Genomic DNA, 7604 nt, shown 5'->3' with positions numbered 1-7604 from the left:
CTTTTTGGGAGCCTAGCCACGTACGGGGCCCAGAAAACCAAGCACCGCCTTCAGGATTTCTAAGGGTGTAAATTTTTGATTTCACTCCTCACTAACTATTACAGTTTTGAAGGCCATAAAATGCCAAGATGGCACAAAACCCCCACAAATGACCCCATTTTAGAAAGTAGACACCCCAAGCTATTTGCTGAGAGGCATGTTGAGTCCATGGAATATTTTATATTTTGCCACAAATTACAAACTTTTATTTATTTTTTTATTTTTTTCACAAAGTTGTCACTAAATGATATATTGCTCACACATGCCATGGGCATATTTGAAATGACACCCCAAAATAAATTCTGCTGCTTCTCCTGAGTACGGGGATACCACATGTGTGGGACTTTTTGGGAGCCTAGCCGCGTACGGGGCCCCGAAATCCAAGCACCGCCTTCAGGATTTCTAAGGGTGTAAATTTTTGATTTCTCTCCTCACTACCTATCGCAGTTTTGAAGGCCATAAAATGCCAAAATAACACAAAACCCCCCCAAATGACCCCATTTTGGAAAGTAGACACCCCTAAATTTAGGGGTACACTAGTGAGACTCACATGTAAAAAAGCACCTAGGCTGTCAGCGACTGTATCAAAACGCTACAAAAAAAACTGTTAGCGATCGCAGGGATCAGGCCTGACTCTGCGAACGCTGCAGTTATGTGTGTTGTGTATTGTAAGTGACAGTGATCGATCGATACTGCACTTGGGTGGGCTGGGCTGGGCTTGGCGGAGGGGCTAAACGCAGGTGCTAGCAGGTATCTGGGCTGATCCCGCTAACAATGCGTTTTGGGAAACCTAAACTGCTGGCGATGCTAATATAGATCTGATCAGATACTATATTACTAAGGGAGGTTTATGCTTTGCGCGTGGGTGTTAGCGGTACTGGCACTAACCTGACGCTGCCTGGGGCGACGCAGACCTTATCTGACCCTCAAACTTATATCACCCGCCGGGTGATCAGGGGGTTAAACCTTTATTAGGTAATAAATGGCGGGTGCCCTGAAACTATAAAAAAGTAACTAATCAACCAGCGTCACCTGTAACAGTTATATGGTGATCACTGGTGAAAGGGTTAACTAGGGGGCAATCAGGGGGCTTTATGCGGTAGTATATGGGGGTCCCTGGCGCTATAAAAAGCTGCGGCTAACCTAAATACCTACCTGCCTAACTAGCGTCACCTGTGACACTAATACAGCGATCAGAAAAACGATCGCTTATTAGGCTTGGTTCATACTGGAGCGATTCGGGAACGCCGCAAATCCGCGGCGGGTTCCCGCATCGCATGCCTCCCGGCGGCAGTTCACACTGCCCTATGCGAACTGCAGGGAGTGTCAGTGAAATGTTAATGACACCCCCAGATCAGTTCGCATATCGCAGTGCGATCTGCAAACTCGGACAGGAATCGGATCACATGGTGTGAACACCCATGCGATCCGATTCTGCTGCGGACCAAAAAAAGGGTCCCGTGTGAGTTTGCGGCGGTTGCGATGCGAATTCAGCTATACTATCTGTATGGCTGAACTCGCATCGCACAGAGATCGGATGTGATTTGCACTGCAGTGCGGTGCGAATCACATCCGTTCTCATAAACCCCTGCAATGTGAACCCAGCCTTAGTGACACTGGCGATGGGGGGTGATCACGGGGTAAACCTTTATTGGGGGGGTTAGGGGGGTACCCTAGAGCTAAAGGGGGCTAACCCTAACTGCCCTAACAGTTATTGCAGTCACAAATGACACCAATGCAATAATAAAAAATAAAAAAAAATGCAATTGGTGTCACTGTGACTGGGGGTGCAGGGGTGATTGGGGGGGTGCAGGGGTGATTGGGGGGGTGATGGGGGGGTGAAGGGGGGGTGAAAGTGTGCCTGGCGTGTTCTACTGTATAGTGTAGTGTTTGTGCAACTCACCGATCCTCTCTCCTCGGTGCCGGAACGAAAAATACCGACACGGAGGAGAGATTACATCACTTCCTCTGCCTGTGTTTACATTACAGGAGAGGAAGTGATGTCATGCTGCAATTCCATTCGTCAGGAGCAATCGCGAGGGGGTGGCCATGAATGAATGGCCGCCCCCTCATCCCGGATCGCTCCTGCACGGAATCCAACCGCCGATCGGGCCCCCCACCCGCGGGAAGGCAGGGACGTATATGTATGCCCATATGCCTGCCCGTGCCATTCTGTCGACGTACATCACCGTGCGGCGGTCGGCTAATGGTTAACAGGGGCGTTTAATTACAATTTTTGATGCAATGCTTTGCAGCAGGGCTAATTCCTGCAATAAAACTAGAGTATATGGGAGAGGTTGCAGTGTGGTGGCACCAGCACCAGTGCCTAAAGCCCAATTTTTCTGCCCCTGTTTAACAGGGACATGTAATTACAATTCTTGATATAATATTTCACAGGAGGGCCCTTACCTGTGCCCACCCAGAGTAACTGTGAGGACTTATATAGTGTTGTGGCACCAGCACCACAACCACCAAAGGTCAATTTTTCTACCACTGTTCAACAATGGCATGTAATTACAATTCTTGATATAATCGTTCACAGCAGGGCGCTCCAGCGCCCACCAAGAGTCACTTTGAGGGCTTACAATGTTGTTGCAAAACCAACACCTTGTTCCGCCATTTCTGCAGAGCATATAGGGCAGACCCCTACTTTCAAACATCCAACTTACAAACATCTCCTACTTGCAAACGGAAGGAGACAACAGCAAGTGAGATGAAAAAAGATGGACGACAAAACAAATTATACAGGGGTGATAACCCTTCCCTATGTTTTCCAAAAAGCTTAAAAAAATTTTTTTTGACTGGAGCTACACTTTAAAAATGTACCAGTTGAAAATTACAAACAGATTCAACTTAACACAACAAACCTACACAGCCCCTGTCTTGTTTGCACCGCCTGTATACTGCTGTTCTGAGTATATAGGGCTTAGGGGCCACACGCATTTCCTTTTTTTAATATGAGTACGGGGTTCCCCTTAATATGCGTACAAGACCCAAAGGGGCTGGTAATAGGCAGGGAGGGCTACCCATGCCATTTTTCTCAATGATTTTCAACCATGTTGCAGGAACCAGATATAACATTAAGGCTGGGTTCACACTGCTGCGGGGGGAGATCCGGATGTGATTCGCACCGCACTGCAGTGCAAATCACATCCGATCTCCGTAGCAATGCGAGTTCAGCCATACAGATAGTATGGCTGAATTCGCATCGGTCCCGCAGCAAACTCGCACGGGACCCTTTTTTTGGTCCGCAGCAGAATTGGATTGCATGGGTGTTCACACCATGCGATCCGATTCCTGTGCGAGTGTGCAGATCGCACTGCGATATGCGGACGGATCTGGGGGTGTCATTAACATATCATTGACATTTCCAGCAGTCCGCATAGGGCAGTGTGAACTGCCGGCGGGAGTCATGCGATGCGGGAAAACGCCGCGGATTCGCGGCGTTCCCGCATCGCTATAGTGTGAACCTAGCCTAAAACCGCAAGCAGCTTTAAATGACGTTATTTCCGTTAAATGTCATTTTGTGCAGGGACTGTTCTAAACACGGGAAACACGTGGCACTTCACAGGCATACTACAGACACCCCCCAGGCACCATATTTAAAGGAATATTTCACTTTTTTCCCAATTTAATCGTCATTAAAATCAGTGCTCCCGCCAAAACGGCCGTTTTGAAAACTTTTTTTTGCATTGACCCATGTCCCCTGGGGCAGGAGCCAGGTCCCCAAACCCTTTTTAGGACAGTATCTTGCATATTAGCCGTTAAAATTAGCACTTTTAATTTCGAATGTTCAAGTCCCATAGACTTCAATGGGGTTCTAACGTTCGTACGAATTTGGGGTCCGTTCGAAAGTTCTGGTGCGGACCGAACCGGGGGGTGTTCGGCTCATCCCTACTGACCACTATACTATCCTGACCATGACAATCACCACCATACTACACTATGCTGACCACTATACTGTCCACTACACTGACCACTATACTGACCACTACACTAACCACCATACTATACTACACTGACTGACCACCATACTACACTACACTGAACACTACACTGACCACCATTCTACACTACACTGACCACTATACCACACTACACTGACCACCATACTACACTACACTGACCACTACACTGACCACCATACTACACTACACTGACTGACCACCATATTACACTACACTACCTTCTCTCTCTCTCCCCTCCCACCCCCCCCCCCCCCCCGGCCAGTAACACATCTCTCTCGAAGGAGTCTCACTCTCACTCACCATCTTGTCTGACTCTGGCTGGCCTGTATCAGTCCGGAGGATGGGAGAAGACAGTGGCGGCCCACATCGCTACTCTCCCCTGCGCTCTAGTTGCCACGTTCAGTGTCCATTGCAGCGCACTGTGATTGGGCATATGGGGGGTCATGTTTGGAGGCGGGACTTCAGGAGCAATCGCTGACAGGTTAGCCCTATGCTTCACATGACCCCCCTACGCCCAATCACAGGGCGCCGGACACTGAACATGGCGGCCGGAGCATGGAGGAAACAGGAATTTAAAGTTAGGTGGAGGCACATACTGGCAGCCCCCTAAATCTCGCGCCCGGGGCCACGGCACCCCCTGCACCCCCCTCGCGCTACACCACTGGTAAGGTGGATAAGTCTGGCAGCAGCATTCATGATAGACTGAAGAGGGGATAGCCTATGGAGAGGCTGGCCAATGAGAAGGGAGTTGCCTTTCCTTGACTTTACTACAATCAGCTGTGCCTTTTCACAAGCACCGCAGAACACCCCACTTTGTTGTCTCTCCTCAACCCCTCCCCCCCCCGCTTCCTGCTGCTTTGCTTCCTCTTTAACCTCTTCCTCCCTACACCTTCTTTCACACACACACTCAGACTGGCTTGAAAGGCTCCTTTCTGGCTTCCCCTGGCCTGACTTTAACCCTTTTTGCCAACAAGGCTTTGCAATACAGGAAGAGGAGCAGCAGGGTGCATGTCGCGCGGGGTCTCATGCCTGCCCTTGTTAACACCTTTGCTCTCGTACCAGGTGGGGCCAGCCCATGGATCTCTGGAGCCTGGGTTCCATTCCCCTAGCTACTGGAAGCTGACCGCTGGGGAGGGAGCCAGTACATATACACCCCCTGGCTAACGGAGGACCCCTCACCTATAGCAAGCACCAGGCCTCACCACTGGCTGCAGTCAAGCAACTGCTTGATTTGCCCAGTAGGTAGACCTTTTCCTGTAGAGTTGTTTCATACCCCACATGTGCCTTACTCACCCAAGTTCTTTTCAATAGGCCTGGAGACCAACATGCATGATGCACTCCTATCAATGACCTCAGAGCAGGCTTAGAACACTTGACGCAACTTTACTGAGAAGTCTTGGACATTACAGTTCAACATGAACAATGGCCATATACTGACCCCAACTACCACTGATGCCCAGGACAACCTCTACAAGGTAGTAGTTCATGTTGGCATTTGAGTTGCCATCTCCTCCCTTTAAATCCAAACACATATTAATTACACAGATTCTGTGGCTGATTAAAGCGGGAGTCCACCGGGAGTTCCGCGTTTTTTTTTTTTAAAAGCCAGCAGCTACAAATACTGCAGCTGCTGACTTTTAAAATAAGGACACTTACCCGCCCAGCACGCCCGCGATGTCGGCACCCGAAGCCGATCTCTCGATCGTCTCTCGGGTGCTGCCGCCGCCATCTTGGGTACAGGAATCAGGAAGTGGAGCCTTTCGGCTTCATTTCCCGGTTCCCTACTGCGCATGCGCGAGTCGCGCTGCGCAATAAGGATGGACCCGCTGGCTCTGGGATCTGTGTGTTTCCCAGCAGGCAGCGGAGGACTTTCGGAAAGGGGAGTAGATTCTGCAGAATCTACGCCCCTTTCCGCAGAGAGCTATCCCGGAAGTGGGTACAAATACCTGTACTGTACAGGTACCTTTTAAGGTGGTAATTAAAGTGGAGGTCCACCCTAAAGTGGATCTTCCGCTCATTGGAATCCTCCCCCCCTCTGGCGCCACAATTGGCACCTTTCAGGGTGGAGGGGGGTGCAGGTACCTGTACAGTACAGGTATCTGCACCCACTTCCGGCGTAGATTCTGCAGAAGGTACGCCCCTTTCCGCAGAATCTACGCCCCTTTCCGAAAGTCCCCCGCTGCCTGCTGGGAAACACACAGAGACAGCGGGGACCATCCTTATTGCACAGCGCGACTCGCACATGCGCAGTAGGGAACCGGGAAATTAAGCCGAAAGGCTCCACTTCCTGATTCCCATACCCAAGATGGTGGCGACAGCACCCGAGAGACGATCGAGAGATCGGCTTCGGGTGCCGACATGGCGGGCGCGCTGGGCGGGTAAGTGTCACTATTTTAAAAGTCAGCAGCTGCAGTATTTGTAGCTGCTGGCTTTTAAAAAAACAAAAAACGGCGGAACTCCTGGCGGACTCCCGCTTTAAGGTGGTAATTAAACTCCTTTATTGCCTTATCTGCATTTAATTAGCCTCAGAACCCATGAAATTCATATGTGTTTGGCTTTAAAGGGATGAGATGGCAACCCTAGTTGGCCTCCTGCAGGCGCTGCCTGGTCCCCCGAAACCCAGCCTTCCCCTATATTTATATCACCGGTGGGTAGGCTGGATCCAAAAAAACTCAGCAGCGCACGCATTACACCTACGTTACCAGCAACGGCCCACCCACCCTATTCTAGGAACTGGCCACATTCCAAATACCGCCTGGGAATACCAGGTGCTGTAGGATTTTGCTTTTCTTCCAGCAGGGGTCACTCTCCTCTATGCCTCTTTTTACATTCATTTATACCGTAGTTCATGTTGGCCTCCTGCAAGCGATGCCTGAGCCTAAGCGGGATGTAGGATGGGGGCTAGCTAGGTGGGGGTTGTGTCTGGCCGATGCTTTGCTGTTGTAGGGGACTGGATGCATGGCAAGCTCCTGAGGGAGGGTGGTGGAGAGAGAAAGAGAGAGAGAGAGAGAGAAAGAAAAAGTCTATTTTTGAAAGAAGGGGTGAGAAAAGGGAAGTGGGCTTATAAAAAGTGGGGGCTGGGCACGGGTGATTTTGGAGGAGCTAGGTGTGCAGGAGGGCTTGTAAAGCGGCTTGGGTAAAAATTAATGTAAAAAGATGCATAGAGGAGAGTGACCCCTGCTGGAAGAAAAGCAAAAGCCTACAGCACCTGGTTTTCCCAGGCGGTCTCCCATTCAGGTACTATCCAGGTCCACCCTGCTTAGCTTCCGAAGTGAGACGAGAGCGGGCTCATTCAGGGTGGTGCAGCCGTAGGCACTGCTAGGGTTCTCTTTCAAGCCTTTTCTACTTGTTGCCGGTAGCCTGGCTCCACCTTTTAATATTAAGTGTTCTTGCATAGCAGGATCAGCCATAACATTATGACCACCCCATGATCAGCCAAAACATTATGACCACCCCATGATCAGCCAAAACATTATGACCGCAACATGATCAGCCAAAACATTATGACCACAACATGATCAGCCAAAACATTATAACCACAACACGATCAGCCAAAACATTATGACCACCCCATGATCAGCCAAAACATTATGACCA

The 7604-nt window shown here is 49.9% G+C and overlaps 1 pseudogene; it reads right to left on the bottom strand.

Moving 5' to 3' along the window:
- Positions 1–7203: 7203 nt before the first annotated feature.
- On the bottom strand, positions 7204–7321 carry LOC143979814 (5S ribosomal RNA; annotated as a pseudogene).
- Between the last annotated feature and the right edge of the window lie 283 nt (positions 7322–7604).

The sequence above is a fragment of the Lithobates pipiens genome, unplaced genomic scaffold (genome assembly GCF_037356315.1).
Source record: "Lithobates pipiens isolate NorthernLeopardFrog02 unplaced genomic scaffold, aLitPip1_a1.2 Scaffold_13, whole genome shotgun sequence".
In the NCBI taxonomy this organism is placed as follows: Eukaryota; Metazoa; Chordata; class Amphibia; order Anura; family Ranidae; genus Lithobates; species Lithobates pipiens.
Note: the sequence above shows the minus strand (reverse complement) of the source record. Positions and strands in the feature narration are given on the sequence as shown.